Source organism: Phacochoerus africanus, chromosome 1 (genome assembly GCF_016906955.1).
Source record: "Phacochoerus africanus isolate WHEZ1 chromosome 1, ROS_Pafr_v1, whole genome shotgun sequence".
NCBI classification, from domain to species: Eukaryota; Metazoa; Chordata; class Mammalia; order Artiodactyla; family Suidae; genus Phacochoerus; species Phacochoerus africanus.
The window spans coordinates 48,778,577-48,794,851 of record NC_062544.1 but is presented as its reverse complement, the minus strand read 5'-3'; positions in this window follow the sequence as shown (position 1 = coordinate 48,794,851).

Here is a 16,275-nt window from a genome sequence, read left to right as displayed (position 1 = left end):
TTTCTTACTCATGTGCCTCCAGAATTCAATGTAAAGTTGAGTTTATCCTGCTCTTCTAATTTGGTAAAGGTTTAAAGTTCAATTCTGTCTTTTCAGCAGGTTCTTGAAATTTTTTCAACTCTTTCAGGTTTCCAGCTATTATTTTATTTGGTGCTTGATGTCTCACCTCATGCATAGATCATTCAGGTATATCAGTTCAGAATTTGAAGACAGAATGTTTGCAAATCCTTTCCCTCTGTGTGGCTTTTTTTCCCTGGCATTACGTTTTCTAGCCATCATGGCTATTTCAGATTCCACCTCTGATTCCTCAAACTCTTTCTCTATGCGAGTATGGATTAACAAGGGCCCCTAGGGGCCAAAAAATGTATAATTATGAATCTCCTCTAGTTGGTTCCCTACTTTCAAAGGTTGTATTACTTCCAGTTTCTGTTTACCGCTGGTTGATTTCCACTGTCTTTATAGAATTTTTACAAAACATGTTTTTCCCAAAATTTATTATCAGTGGATTGGTTATTATAATACAAACTACACTCACACTATTCTGTTAATAACTTATTTAGTTTTTGATTTAGTAACAATAACTTATTATTAGGAACCACTTTCAGTTCATTATTTTTCTATTATTAATCCACAATGTCTTATTACAATAGGCAAATTCTAAGATAGCCAGTGTTCTATAAAACAAACATATTTAGTTCACTTGTTTGGTGATGTAGTTGTTTTATGTTATTTATTTACTCTGGTTAGTGTGAATGTCTAAATATTTATGCTGAAGGTTTATGAATGTTTTTATTTTTATTTTTAATTTTTTAATTTTTATAGCTGTACCTGCAGCATATGTTTTTAGGCTAGGGGTAGAATCAGAGCTGCAGCTGCAGGCCTATGCCATAGTCATGGCAACACCAGATCCAAGCCACATCTGTGACCTATGCTGTAGCTTGCAGCAATGCCAGATCTTTAACCTACTGAGCAAGGCCATGGATTGAACCCACATCATCACAGACACTATGTCAGGTTCTTAACCCACTGAGCCACAATGGAAACTCCATTGCTTTTAATTACAACATCCTGCTTTACACCTTGCTGAGGATATTATGAAATATACTATATATGAATCAGATTTTATTTCTAAAATATAGAAAGCCCTAAATTTCTAAACACATCTGGCCTCAGGTAATTTCCATAAATTTATCAAATTTGAGCAAGAAAAAGCAATATTGCACTTTTTAGATTAGAGATGTGGTTAAAATTGGCTTTAGTAGAAAATATTTTTGATTTTGTCTAAAAATCAGCAAGTAGTTGATTTGGAAAAGGGTGGTGAGGAGCTGACAAAAAGCTAATGTTAACATACCTGCCCAATAGAACAATCTTTGCTAATAGATGTTAGTTGTAAGCTACCGATTCGAGTCAAGCGATTTTTCCATACTTTATTTTTCTGACAATGGTTTACATAGACAGGGTATGTGAAACTAAGCCCAGTATAAACAGCTGACCTTTCCAGTCTAAAGTCATTAATTTGCCACTCAGTGGCCTACTGTCTATTATCTCATAATTACTGCTTGTTACTGTATTTTTAGGAGTATTATTTTCTCTTTTCTTAAAGGAATGTTCAATCTAACCGAACATTCTCAGTTGGCTGAACACTTTTTTTTTTGTCTTTTCTAGGGCTGCACCAGCAGTATATGGAGGTTCCTAGGCCAGGGGTTGAATCAGAACTACGGCTGCTGGCCTACAACACAGCCACAACAACTCGGGATCCGAGCCGCGTCTGCGACCTACACCACAGCTCATGGCAACGCTGGATTCTTAACCCACTGAGCAAGGCCAGGGATTGAATCCTCAATCGCATGGTTCCTAGTCAGATTCGTTAACCACTGAGCCACAACAGGAACTCTGGCTGAACACTTTCAAAATCATAAATTTTATAGCATCGCTATAGTTATAGGCATTTCCAATTTCAAACACTCATAACAAGTATTTGAGGATCACAGATAAATCCTGTTGTTGGCCTTTTATTTAGTATGGGGTGAGGAACATTTCTGAGATGTTCTTTTGAAATTACAGATGTGTTTTTCTGTTTTAAAATTTCCAAAGAAGATTCTTGGTACATTTATGTTAGGGTACTTTCAAGAGTCAACGAGGAATATTCTAGAAGTGAAAAATGTTTAAGTCCAAATCCCCTTATATTACTGTTAAAAACAAAACAAAACAAAACAAAACTGCAGACCAAGCAATTAGAATGTTGCAGTCCTTAAATATGATCCCATATTTCTACTACAGCTAATTGATTTTACATCTGGTATGTTAAAAGAATTTATGAAACTTGAATAGTGTCTTTGTTTATACCCCAAAGGCTCAAAATGAATTCTCTATATCATCATCCTTAAGGAGAAATAATCGGCTTTAAAAATGTAATGCACTTCCCAAAGTAAATTCAACTAAATTTTTTAAGATCCTAAATAAAGAAAGATTTCTTTTAAATGTAGAGAGGTTTAGGAAATCTTTAATGTATAGAAAAATAACAACAATTTAAATTGCAATTTAAAAAAAGACCAGTGTGAAGTATCCAAGGGAAAATGGCATTGAAGTATATTAAAAAGTATAAAAGAAACCAAGAATTTACATTTATAATGAGTAAAATAACTCTGTTTGGGATAGGAAGAAGCTAACATTTACTAAGCATCCTATACATACTAAATAATAATGGCTAATATTTATGGGACAGGTGCTGCTCTAAACACTTAACATGCATTTAGTATTTTAATCCTCACAACCACCCTATGAAGTAGCTTGATTATTATCTTCACTTCACAGATGAAAGAAAAAAAAAAGAAGAAGAAGAAAGCAACAACCACAAGGCACAAAGAGGCTAAGTATTTGCTCAGAGTCACATGGGAAGATGTGGTAGAACTGGGACTCACACCCAGGCAGTCTGGCTCCAGAGCACGTGCACTTAAACTTTATGATATACGACCTCTTCCAGTACTGAATGCTTACTCTGCCAGAACTGTTTTAAGGGATTTACATGCATTATATCTTTTAAATTCAATAGAAAGGAGGTAGAGCACAGGATCACTGGTCTATCTTACATCAATACATTAGTTAGCTGCCTATGTCCGTCAGGACTGCCACTCTGGCTCCAACCACAAAGTGATTAGGAGAAAAGTAAGATGTTTTTAGAGCAAGGAGTTTCTGGCACTCTATTCTCAAGATCTTTTCCTGAACATGGATCTTGGGTCATTTTAGTTAAAACATATACAATCTTTCCAGGTGCCTCTCTGCTAAAAAACTACATTGAAATTGGCTGTAGAAATACAACCATCTTGATTTGGAAAATATTGCCTTCGACTCAAAGAAATACTTATATGAGCTTTTCTAGGCATCCTTTTAAAATTTGTTTAAAGATAAAATTGATTCCCCAGTATTCACTGGCTTATGGTGTAAATTCGTCACACAAAAAATATAACATACTTGATCCACTAACATTTTTTTCCAAAATCTTTTTATTTGGCTTGACTGTTCACTGGAAACATATATTATTAAGATAACTTAGGAGTACTGATGGTATCTGCATATAGATTTTTATAAACTTCTTACACACAAACTATATTGATAACATCTTTTTGGTCTGCTGTCCTTGACATTCCATAGATTTGAAAAATATATGATAGTTAAAGGAAATGGAATAATCTCTCCATTAAATTACTTATTTACAATAATTCTTAATTTTTATTTCAATGTTATGAAATTTGTTTTTAGCTTTTAATAAGAACTCAATAAAGAAGTGTCCATTGAACTAAAGAAAAGATTCAAATTAATTCCCTCAGAATAAACTTCCAAATAGAGCTTTAAAATGACTTATGCCAACAACTATAAAACATTCATGAAGGAAATTAAAGAAGATGTAAAGAAATGGAAAGATATTCCATGCTCCTGGGTTGGGAAAATCAATATTGTAAAAATGGCTATACTACCCAAAGCAATCTACAGATTCAATGCAATCCCTATCAAATTACCCATGACATTTTTCACAGAACTAGAACAAACAATCCAATAATCTATATGGAACTACAAAAGACCCAGAATTGCCAAAGCAATTCTGAGGAACAAAAACCAAGCAGGAGCCATAACTCTCCCAGACTTCGGGCAATATGACAAAGCCAGTCATTAAAGACAGTGTGGTACTGGTACCAAAACAGACAGACAGACCAATGGAACAGAATAGAGAACCCAGAAATAAACCCGGACACCTATGGTCAATTCATCTTTGACAAGGGAGGCAAGAACATCAAATGGGAAAAAGAAAGTCTATTCAGCAAGCATTGCTGGGAAACCTGGACAGCTGCATGCAAAGCAATGAAACTAGAACACACCCTCACACCATACACAAAAATAAACTCAAAATGGCTTAAAGACTTAAATATAAGACAAGACACCATCAAATTCCTGGAAGAGAACATAGGCAAAACATTCTCTGACATCAACCTTACAAATATTTTCTCAGGTCAGTCTCCCAAAGCAACAGAAATGAAAGCAAAAATAAACCAATGGGACCTAATCAAACCTACAAGCTTTTGTACAACAAAGGAAACCAAAAAGAAAACAAAAAGACAACTTACAGAATGGGAGAAAATATTTTCAAATGATGCAATGGTCAAGGGCTTAATCTCTATAGTATACAAACAGCTTGTACAACTCAATAGCAAAAAAGCCAACAACCCAATGGAAAAATGGCTGAAAGACCTGAATAGACATTTTTTCCAAGGAAGATGTACAGATGGCCAACAAGCATATGAAAAAATGTTCAACATCCCTGATTATTAGAGAAATGCAAATCAAAACTACCATGAGATACCACCTCACACCAGTCAGAATGGCCATTATTAAGAAGTCCACAAATAACAAATGCTGGAGGGGGTGTGAAGAAAAGGGAACCAACCCTCTTGCACTGTTGGTGGGAATGTAAGCTGGTACAACCACTATGGAAAATAGTATGGAGGTATCTTAGAAATCTATACATAGAACCACCATACGACCCAAAAATCCCACTCTTGAGCATATATCCAGACAAAACATTCCTTAAAAAGACACATGCATCCACATGTTCATTGCAACACTATTCACAATAGCCAAGACATGGAAACAACCCAAATGTCCATCAACAGATGACTGGATTCGGAAGATGTGGTATATATACACAATGGAATACTACTCAGCCATCAAAAAGAACTAAATAATGCCATTTGCAGCAACATGGAGGGAACTAGAGACTCTCATACTGAGGGAAGTAAGTTAGAAAGAGAAAGACAAATACCATATGATATCACTCATATTTGGAATCCAATATACGGCACAAAGGAACCTTTCCACAGAAAAGAAAATCATGGACTTGGAGAATAGACTTGTGGTTGCCAACAGGGAAGGAGTGGGGTGGCTTGGGAGCTTGGGGTTAACAGATTTAAACTACTGCCTTTGGAATAGAATGGCAATGAGATCTTGTTGTGTACCACTGGGAACTATATCGAGTCACTTATGATAGAGCATAATAATGTGAGATAATAGAATGTATACATGAGTGTGTACCTGGGTCATCACGCTGTACAGTAGAAAAAAATTGTATTGGGGAAATAACAATTAAAAATTATAATAAATTTTAAAAAATTAAAATAAATAAATAAATTTAAAATAATAAAAATGACATATCTGGGTTAACCAATCATGGCAGCTATTATTGCATTAGAAATAAGCTAAGTTTTAATAATGGCAATTTGAATTTTAAACTGTTTTCTGAAATTGGCTGAACTCCAAATTAGATCTTAAAAAAGAACATAGTCACATGGTGTGGAGAAAGCGTAAGAATATATCCAAATGCTCACATCAAAGTCAGTGGCTTTTCAACCTTATAAACTTTAAAAAATTAATTAATTTAAAATGCTATTGGAGTATGAGTGACTTAAAATTTTATGTTAGTTTCAGGTGTATAGCAAAGTGAATTGGTTTTACATATACATATATCCATTCCTTTTCAGATTCTTTTACCATAAAGGTCGCTACAGAGTATTGAGTAGATTTCCCTGTGCTATACAATAGGTCCTTGTTATTCATCCATTCTGTATGTAGTAGTTATGTATATGTCAGTCCTACTGTCCATTTTATCCCTTATATTGCTTATAACAGCCTCTTACGAAACACCCAGAGACAAATGACAATGAAAACATGATGACCCCAAACCTATGGGATACAGGAAAACTAGTTATAAGGGGGAAGTTTATAGCAATACAATCTCACTTCAGAAAACAAGAAAAATCCTAAATGAACAACCTACCATTACACCTAAAGAAACTAGAGAAAGAAGAACAAATAAAACCCAATTTAGTACAAGTAAAGAAATCATAAAGATCAGAGCAGAAATAAATACGATAGAGATGAAGAAAACAACAGAAAATACCAATGAAACTAAACGCTGGTTCTTTGAGAAGATAAAATTGATAAACCTTTAGTTGGATTCATCAAAAAAAAAAAAAAGAGAGAGGGCTCAAATCAATAAAATTAGAAAATAGAAAATTAGGAGAAATTACAGCTGACATCAACCTTTTACACTTTAATTATGTAAAGCTGACTGAAATGATATGCATATTATAAAGGCTGATAACTTAGAAATAATTCTATATTCTGAATGCCATTGAATCATATATTCTAAATGTATGATTTTTATTTTATTTATTTATTTTTATGGCCACATGTTAGTTTCAGGTGTACAGGACAGTGAGTCAATATTTTTATAGATTATAATCCAATAAAAGTTATTAAAAATAATAGCTATAATTGCCTGTATTGTACAATATATACTTGTGGCTTATCTATACATAGTAGTTTATATCTCTTGTTATTAATCTCCTACTGTGCTTAATTTGAAACTTTATAATAGGTATGTATGTATAGAAAAAAGCATAGTATATATGAAGTACAGTGCTTTCTGAGGTTTCAAGCATTCACTGGGGGTCCTGGAATTTTTCTCCCATGCATAAGAGGAGACTTCTGTTTTAAGGACAAAGAAGCTCTTAATGGTGCAATTGTAAGCCAGTGTGATAATTACTATGATACATGTAAGCCATGAGGGATATGAGATTACATAGAAGGGGCAGCTGTCTCAAGCTGAGAATAATTTGAGAAGTGTGTTAATATGGATTTAATCAGGAAAACAAAACCATTCTAAGAAAAAGCAAGTCATGGAAAAATGTAGACAAAAATGGTGGTGGTCTAAATGAAGTTATTGGCAAATTGACGGAAGGGCTAATAACAGATTAAAAAAGAGACAAATATTTGTCCAAACCACGCACAAATGATTTAGGAAAAGGTAGGACGTCTGATTTGGCAGCTGAGTAGGAAGTGCCATTCACCTACACTGGAAGGCAGCTATGCTCACCACTATACCACCAATGCTACTGCCATTCACTGACCCCAGAACATAGGAGGAGATATAGACTGAGAAGGGAGTGGAAAGGAAAACAGTTTGGACATAAGCTTAAGTTTCCTTTTGATCTCTATATGGAGAAGCATGACAGAGAGTTAAATATCAGGTATGCAACCAGGCGAAAGGTAATGGCCAAAACTATAGATAAAATCATTGCTATATGTATCAGAGTTCTCCACAGAGAAACATAAACAACAGTGAGTACTGTGTGTGTGTGTGTGTGTGTGTGTGTGTGTGTTTGTGATTTTTTTTTTAAGAATTGTCTCACAAAACTATGGGGGCTGGCAAGTCCAAAATCTGTAGGGCAGTCCAGCAGACTGGCAGTTCAGGCAAGAGTTGATGCTGTACGTAGTCTTTCTTTCTTTTTTTTTTAATTTTCCCATTGTACAGCAAGGGGGTCAGGTTGTCCTTACATGTATACATTACAATTACATTTTTCCCCCAGCCTTTCTTCTGTTGCAACATGAGTATCTAGACAAAGTTCTCAATGCTATTCAGCAGGATCTCCTTGTATATCTATTCTAAGTTGTGTCTGATAAGCCCAAGCTCCCGATCCTTCCCACTCCCTCCCCCTCCCATCAGGCAGCCACAAGTCTCTTCTCCAAGTCCATGAGTTTCTTTTCTAAGGAGATGTTCATTTGTGCTGGATATTAGATTCCAGTTATAAGTGATATCATATGGTATTTGTCTTTGTCTTTCTGGCTCATTTCACTCAGGATGAGATTCTCTAGTTCCCTCCATGTTGCTGCAAATGGCATTATGTCATTCTTTTTGATGGCTGAGTAGTATTCCATTGTGTATATATACCACCTCTTCCGAATCCAATCATCTGTCGATGGACATTTGGGTTGTTTCCATGTCCTGGCTATTGTGAATAGTGCTGCAATGAACATGCGGGTGCATGTGCCTCTTTTAAGTAGAGTTTTGTCCGGATAGATGCCCAAGAGTGGGGTTGTGGGGTCATATGGAAGTTCTATGTATAGATTTCTAAGGTATCTCCAAACTGTTCTCCATAGTGGCTGTACCAGTTTACATTCCCACCAACAGTGCAGGAGGGTTCCCTTTTCTCCACAGCCCCTCCAGCACTTGTTATTTGTGGATTTATTAATGATGGCCATTCTGACTGGTGTGAGGTGGTATCTCATGGTAGTTTTGACTTGCATTTCTCTTATAATCAGCGATGTTGAGCATTTTTTCATGTGTTTGTTGGCCATCTGTATATCTTCTTTGGAGAAATGTCTATTCAGGTCTTTTGCCCATTTTTCCATTGATTGATTAGCTTTTTTGCTGTTGGGTTGTATAAGTTGTTTATATATTCTAGAGATTAAGCCCTTGTCGGTTGCATCATTTGAAACTATTTTCTCCCATTCTGAAAGTTGTCTTTTTGTTTTCTTTTTGGTTTCCTTTGCTGTGCAAAAGCTTTTCAGTTTGATGAGGTCCCATGGGTTTATTTTTGCTCTAATTTCTATTGCTTTGGGAGACTGACCTGAGAAAATATTCATGATGTTGATGTCAGAGAGTGTTTTGCCTATGTTCTCTTCTAGGAGTTTGATGGTGTCCTGTCGTATATTTAAGTCTTTCAGCCATTTTGAGTGTATTTTTGTGCATGGTGTGAGGGTGTGTTCTAGATTCATTGCTTTATATGCAGCTGTCCAGGTTTCCCAGCAATGCTTGCTGAATAGACTTTCTTTTTCCCATTTGATGTTCTTGCCTCCCTTGTCAAAGATGAATTGACCATAGGTGTCAGGGTTTATTTCCGGATTCTCTATTCTGTTCCATTGGTCTGTCTGTCTGTTTTGATACCAGTACCACACTGCTTTGATGACTGTGGCTTTGTCATATTGCCCGAAGTCTGGGAGAGTTATGGCTCCTGCTTGGTTTTTGTTTCTCAGGATTGCTTTGGCGATTCTGGGTCTTTTGTTGTTCCATATAAATGTTTGGATTGTTTGTTCTAGTTGTGTGAAAAATGTCATGGGTAATTTGATAGGGATTGCATTGAATCTGTAGATTGCTTTGGGTAGTAGTGCCATTTTTACAATATTGATTTTCCCAACCCAGGAGCATGGACTATCTTTCCATTTCTTTACATCGTCTTTGATTTCTTTGACTAAAGTTTTATAGTTCTCGGCATATAGGTCCTTTACCTCCTTGGCCAGGTGTATTCCGAGGTATTTGATTTTGTGAGGTACAATTTTAAAAGGTATCGTATTTTTGTATTCCTTTTCTAATTTTTCATTGCTGGTATACAGAAATGCAACTGGCTTCTGAATGTTAATCTTATATCCTGCTACTTTGCTGAATTTATGAATCAGTTCAAGTAGTTTTGGGATTGAGTCCTTCGGGTATTCTATGTATAGTATCATGTCATCTGCATACAGTGCCAGTTTGATCTCTTCTCTTCCTATATGGATGCCTTTTATTTCTTTTGTTTGTCTAATTGCTGTGGCTAGGACTTCCAAAACTATGTTGAAGAGCAGTGGTGAGAGTGGGCATCCCTGTCTTGTTCCAGATTTGAGGGAGAAGGCTTTCAGTTTTTCCCCATTGAGGATTATATTTGCTGTGGGTTTCTCATAAATGGCTTTGATTATATTCAGGAATGTTCCCTCTATACCCACTTTGGCGAGGGTCTTGATCATGAATGGATGTTGGACTTTGTCAAATGCTTTTTCTGCGTCTATTGAGATGATCATATGATTTTTGACTTTTTTTTTGTTAATGTGGTATATGATGCTGATTGATTTACGTATGTTGAACCATCCTTGTGAACCTGGGATGAACCCAACCTGGTCATGGTGTATAATTTTTTTGGTATGTTGTTGGATTCAGTTGGCTAAGATTTGTTGAGAATTTTTTGCATCTCTATTCATCAATGATATTGGGCGATAGTTTTCTTTTTTGGTGGTATCTCTGTCTGGTTTTGGAATGAGGGTGATGGTGGCATCATAGAATGTCTTTGTGAGTATTCCTTCTTCTTCAACCTTTTGAAAGAGTTTCAGGAGGATGGGCACCAATTCCTCTTTATATGTTGATAGAATTCACCTGTGAAGCCATCTGGTCCTGGACTTTTTATTTGTAGGGAGTGATTTTATGACCTATTCAATTTCATTTCTAGTGATCGGTCTGTTCACTTGGTCTGTTTCTACTTGATTCAGTTTTGGCAGGCTGTAAGATTCTAGAAAATTGTCATTTCTTCCAGATTGTCAACTTGTTTCGTATAGTTGTTCATAGTATTCTATTATGGTTTTTTGTATTTCTGCTGATCCGTTGTGATTTCTCCTTTTTCGTTTATAATTTTGGTATTTGCGTTCTTTCTCTCCTCTTTTGGTGAGTCTGGCCAGGGGTTTGTCAATTTTGTTCACCTTTTCAAAGAACCAGCTCTTGGTTTTATGAATTTTCTCTATTGTTTTTTTGAAGCTCCTACTTGATTTCTCTTTGATCTTTATAATTTCCTTCCTTTGCTGACTTTAGGCCTTTTTCTTCTTTTCTAATCATTTGGGTGGAGGGTTAAGTGTCAATTTGGGATCTTGCTTCTTTTTTGAGAAAGGCCTGTATTGCTATAAATTTCCCTCTGAGCACTGCTTTCACAGCATCCCATAGGTTTGAGGGGTTGTGTCTTCTTATCATTTGTTTCAAGGTAGTTTTTAATTTCCTTCTTGATTTCCTCATTGACCCATTGGTTTTTTTAGTAGCATGTTGTTTAGTCTCCATGTAGTAGGTTTTTTCTCTTTCCTTTTCCCATGGTTGGTTTCTATTTCATGGCATTGTGGTCAGAGGATACTTGAGATAATTCTCTGCGCCTAAATTTATTGAGATTCGCTTTGTGTCCCAATATGTGGTCGTTCTTGAGAATGTTCCATGAGCATTTGAGAAGAATGTGTATTCTGCTTTTTTTGGATGTAGTGGTCCTGAAGAATCAATGAAGTCTAACTTTTCTATTGTTTCCTTTAGGATCTCTGTTGCTTTATTGGTTTTTCTGTCAGGGATCTGTCCATTGATGTGAGGGGGGTATTAAGGTCTCCTACTGATTGTATTCTCATCAATATCCCTTTATGTCTGTTAATATTTGTTGTATGTATCTGGTGGCTCCTGTATTTGGGGCATATATGTTGACGATAGTAAAATCCTCTCCTTGGATGGATCCCTTAATCATTAAGTAGTGTCCTTCTGTCTTTTTTTTTATGTCTTTTGTTTTAAAGTCATTTTGTCTGATATGAGCGTTGGACTCTGCTTTTCTGTCAGCTATTGGCGTGAAATATTTTCCCCCACCCTTTCACTTTCAATTCTATATGTATCTTTTGTCCTAAGGTGAGTTTCTTAGAGGCAGCATATTGAGGTTTTTGCCTTTATCCACTCAGCCACTCTGTGTCTTTTGATTGGGGCTTCAGTCCATGACATTAAGGTGATAATTGATAGATGTTATTTATTGCCATTTGAAACTCGTGTTCAGTGGATTCTATGGTTCTCCATTCTTCCTTCTTTTTTTTTTTTTTTTGGTTGGATGGTCTCCTGTTTTATCTGCTTGAGTGTATTTTTTTTCATTTTTTGTAAATGCACTATTTGGTTTTGGCTTGTGGTTGCCCTGTTTTAAGTATGCTAACCCCTTCATAATTGTGTGTTTTAGCCTGATGGTCCGTAAGTTCAAACACTTCATTCCTATTTAAAATTAAGAAGAGAAACATACAAACAAACAAAAAGGGTTATTACTTCCTATACATCCTTCCCACATTTTATGGTTTTGATGACTCTTTTTATTTTTTCTTTTAATTTTATTTGTTTGAAGCATGTTCATGATTAAATCTGTATGCTGGCTTATTGAGTGACTGCTCTTGATTGCGGTTTCCTCAGTCTAGTTCTTCCTCTTCTTGTTCTTTTTTTTTCTTTTCTTTTCCTTCCCTTTCCTTCCTTTCCTTTTGGTTTAGAGAAGCCCTTTCAATATTTCCTTTAACCTGGGTTTTGTGTTGCAGTATTGTTAAGTTTTTGTTTGTTGGAAAAATTTTTATTTCCCTCTATTTTAAATGATATTCTTGCTGGATAGAGTATTCTAGGTTGCATATTTTTTCCTTTTAGCACTTTAAATGTCTCTTGCCATTCCCTCCTGGCCTGTAGTATTTCTGTAGAGAAGCATGAGTGATATTCTATGGGGGTTCCCTTGTAGGTAACATCCTGTTTTTCTCTTGCTGCTTTAGGATCCTCTCTTTATCACTCACTTTTGCCATTTTTATTATGATGTGTTTGCTGTGGGGTCTATTTGGGTTCAGTTTGTTTGGGGCCCTCTGTGCTTCTTGTATCTTGAACCCAGTATCCTTTAGATTTGGGAAGTTTCCAGCGATAATTTCTTCAAATATATTTTCCATCCCCCTATCTTTTTCTACTCCTCTGGAATTCCTATTATGCGTAGATTGGCCCGCTTATATTATCCCATAGGTCTCTTATATTGCTTTCCAGTTTTTGGATTCGGTTTTCTGTCTGTTGACCGGTTGAGTGATTTCTTATATTGCTTTCAGTTTTTGGTTCGGTTTTTGTCTGTTGACCGGATTGAGTGATTTCCATTATTCTATCTTCCATATCACTGATTCGTTCTTCTGCATTATTCATTCTGGTTTTTTACTGCCCTTAGTTCCGTTTGCATCTCTGCCAATGAATGTTCTAGTTTTTCTTGGCTCCTCCTTATATTTTCTAGTTCCTTTCTGAGGGTATCTGCATTACTGTTCATATCTTCTCTTAATTCCTTCAGTATTTTCACTATTTCTCTTTTGAACTCCAGGTCTGTCAGACTGCCGAGATCTGTTTCATTGTTGACTGTTTTAGGTGAGTTCTCCTGTTGGTTTGACTGGGGGTGGTTTCTCAGCTTCTTCATCTTGCTTGTTGTTTTCTTTCTCCTGAGGGAGTTGTACTCTCCGTTATTGGGCAGTGTTTGCCTTGTCACTGCCGTGGACTATTTCCTGAGGGCTGGCGTTGTTGGTCAATCTTTTTTGAGGCAGTGTGGCTTTCCTGGAGTGTTGATGGGGCTAACAGTGTTTCTTTGAAGCAAAGGAGGACTTCCTGAGGGCAGACAGGACTGGGAGGTCCACACCACGATGGTAGCAGATTTCACATGGTCATGCAGAGCTTGCTCTGGTGTTTTTAGGCTGTGGGGTTCTTGCAGGGGGTTGGCGGTGTTGGGCAGCTGTTCCTCAGGAGTGCAGCACCCCCTGGGGGCCGGAGCAGCTATCTGGGTTACTGAGAACATAAGAGGCTCTTCCCTAGGGCAGCCCAACTCAGAAGGCTGGCCTGAGAATGTAGGCAGATCTTTTCACAGTCTGGCCAAGCTTGTTGCAGCTTTTCTGGGCTGCAGGGGCTCTTCTAGGGGGCTGGTGGTGCTGAGCAGCTATTCCGCGGGAGTGGGGCACCCCCTGGGGGCTTGGGCGGGCAGCAGGGCCACTGGAAACCCAAGAGGCTCCTCCGCATGGCAGCCCGACTCAGAAAGATCGTCTGAGATCTTTTCCCGGCTTGGCCAGGCTTGTTGCAGCTTTTCTGGGCTGCAGGGGGTCCTGACTGGAGCTGGCAGTCCTATGCAGCTGATCCACTAGGGCACCCCCTGGAGGCTTGGGCGGGTAGCAGGGTCGCTGGAAATCCAAGAGGCTCCTCCCCATGGCAGCCCGACTCAGAAAAACCAGCCGGGAATTAGTCAGATCTATTCACTGCCTGGCTAGGCTTGTTCTAGCTTTTCTGGGCTGCAGGCCTTTTCTCGGGGGCTGGTGGTGTTTGGTGCTGCTCTGCGGAAGTGTAGCCCCTCCAAAGGGCAAGCAGGCCTGTGCAGGGACAGTCGCTGTGGTGGTAGGCTTCAGGCAATTGTTGAAGCCAGCCCTCCTGGATGGCAGGCAGCCCCAGGTTCGGCGAGAGTGTAGGGGGTGGCGGGGGTGGGGGGAGGGGATGCACTGGGAGGCACAGCTTTCAGCTAGCTAGCGGGCCTGTAAGCTTGCTGTGGCATGAGGGGTATTCTATGGGGACCTACCCCTTCTTCTCTCCCCTCCCCAGCACGGGCGCAGACCAGGCTCTTTTCCCAGGTTCCCTCTGATGCGGCTTTCCACTTCCCTGCCCCTAGAGTATTGCTCCCTTCCTCTGCGACAGCTTTGTTTTCTAGTCTCCCAGGCAGTCTCTGCCCCGTCAAATGGTTTCTAGACCTCCCAAGCAGTTTCCACTCTGCCCCACCGCCCCAGCCCAGGGACTATCCTCTGGAACCCAGGCATCTCAATTTTTGGTGCCCGTAGTTCAGATGGTCCGTTCAGTTCTTGATCGGCTTTTCCGTACTCCAACTTACTGCTACACTCTTCTCTGAATCTGGAGATTCCTCCAGTTCGTTTGATCTTTCCCCCGTGTAGGTGACTTTCCAGGGTGCGGGATCCCTTTCTCCTCCGCAGTTCCGTTTCGGGAGTGCCCATCCCGCTCGGATTCACCTTCTCTCACTCTCCTCTTTTCTCCCATTCTGCCCAGTAATGTCACGAACTTCTTGCTGTTATGGGAGTTTAGGTTCCTCTGCCAGCGATTGGTTGCTGTTCTGTGTGAGTCATTTATTCTATAGATGTGCTTTTTTTTTGTTGTGTTTGTGGGAGAGGGCGAGCATGTCCCTCTACTCCTCTGCCATCTTGTCCTCTCTCTGTACGTAGTCTTGAGGTCAAATTTCCTCTTCTCCAGGAAACCCCAGTTTTTGCTCTTAAGGCCTTTCAACTGTTTACATGTGATCCACACACATTTTCTAGAGTAATCTTTATTAAAGTTTACTGATTATCAATGTTGACTGCATGTACAAAATATCTCCCCAGAAACACTTAGATTAGTATTCGATTAAAGAATGAGTACTATAGCCTAGCCAAGTTGATGCATAAAACTAACCATCACCTATGTAAGAGACAGGTGAAATCATCAAGGACAGAAAAGAATAAATAAATTCTAACATGGTTAGAAACTTGGGCTTTGGGATGAAAATAGACCTGAGCTCAAATGTCAGCTTTACTACTTTGTGAGTGTGGCTTATACTTGTTAGTCTGTTTTAGCACTATAAACTTACAATATTATTATACATCTCTGAATTATTATGAGGATGAAAGAAATAACATATGTAAAGGACTTGTCACAGACCCTGGCATGTATTAAGTGCTCAATTAACATTTTATACAAAATGGATTCTTTTTAAGATGTGAACTTTACAAAGGTAATTATATTTTGATGAGAAAAAGTCAGTATCAGAAAGAAATTGAAGACAGAGAGCCAAGAAATAACTGACTGGGTAAATGTTGGATATAGGAGGTGGAGGGAATAAGGTGAAACATGAAATATACTTGAAAGGAATTAACCTTGAACAAAAAGATGTGGAAGAAGTTGAATGTGTTTGTACCTAATGGCCTTGATTTTCTCAATGAAGAAGGATAAAAGGTTATTTGCTGAGAGATTCTGATGGCTTAAAGGAAGGCGATGTTTCTGTGAGGAATGGAAGAGAGCTTAATAAAGACTGAAAAAAGGGCTATAAAATAATGTCAAGGTCAGCTAAGATCTGTTTAGGTAACTGTAACTTTCTTTAGGCAGGGCAAATCCTTTTTCCTGTTTTCTATTTGTCATACCATAAGTAATTGGGGAATAATTCCTCAATTGAAATTCTATTTCCATTACCTGCAGGCAGCTGGTATATGAAAATGGAAAGGCTAAGGAAGTGGTTGAGGGACATTAAGGCTTTGTCTGATGGGGCAGTTGGAGAATACGAAGATCAGGATATCGAACATACTGGTGCTTGTCTTTGAAGGACTATGGTGTAGGGTTGATAAGAA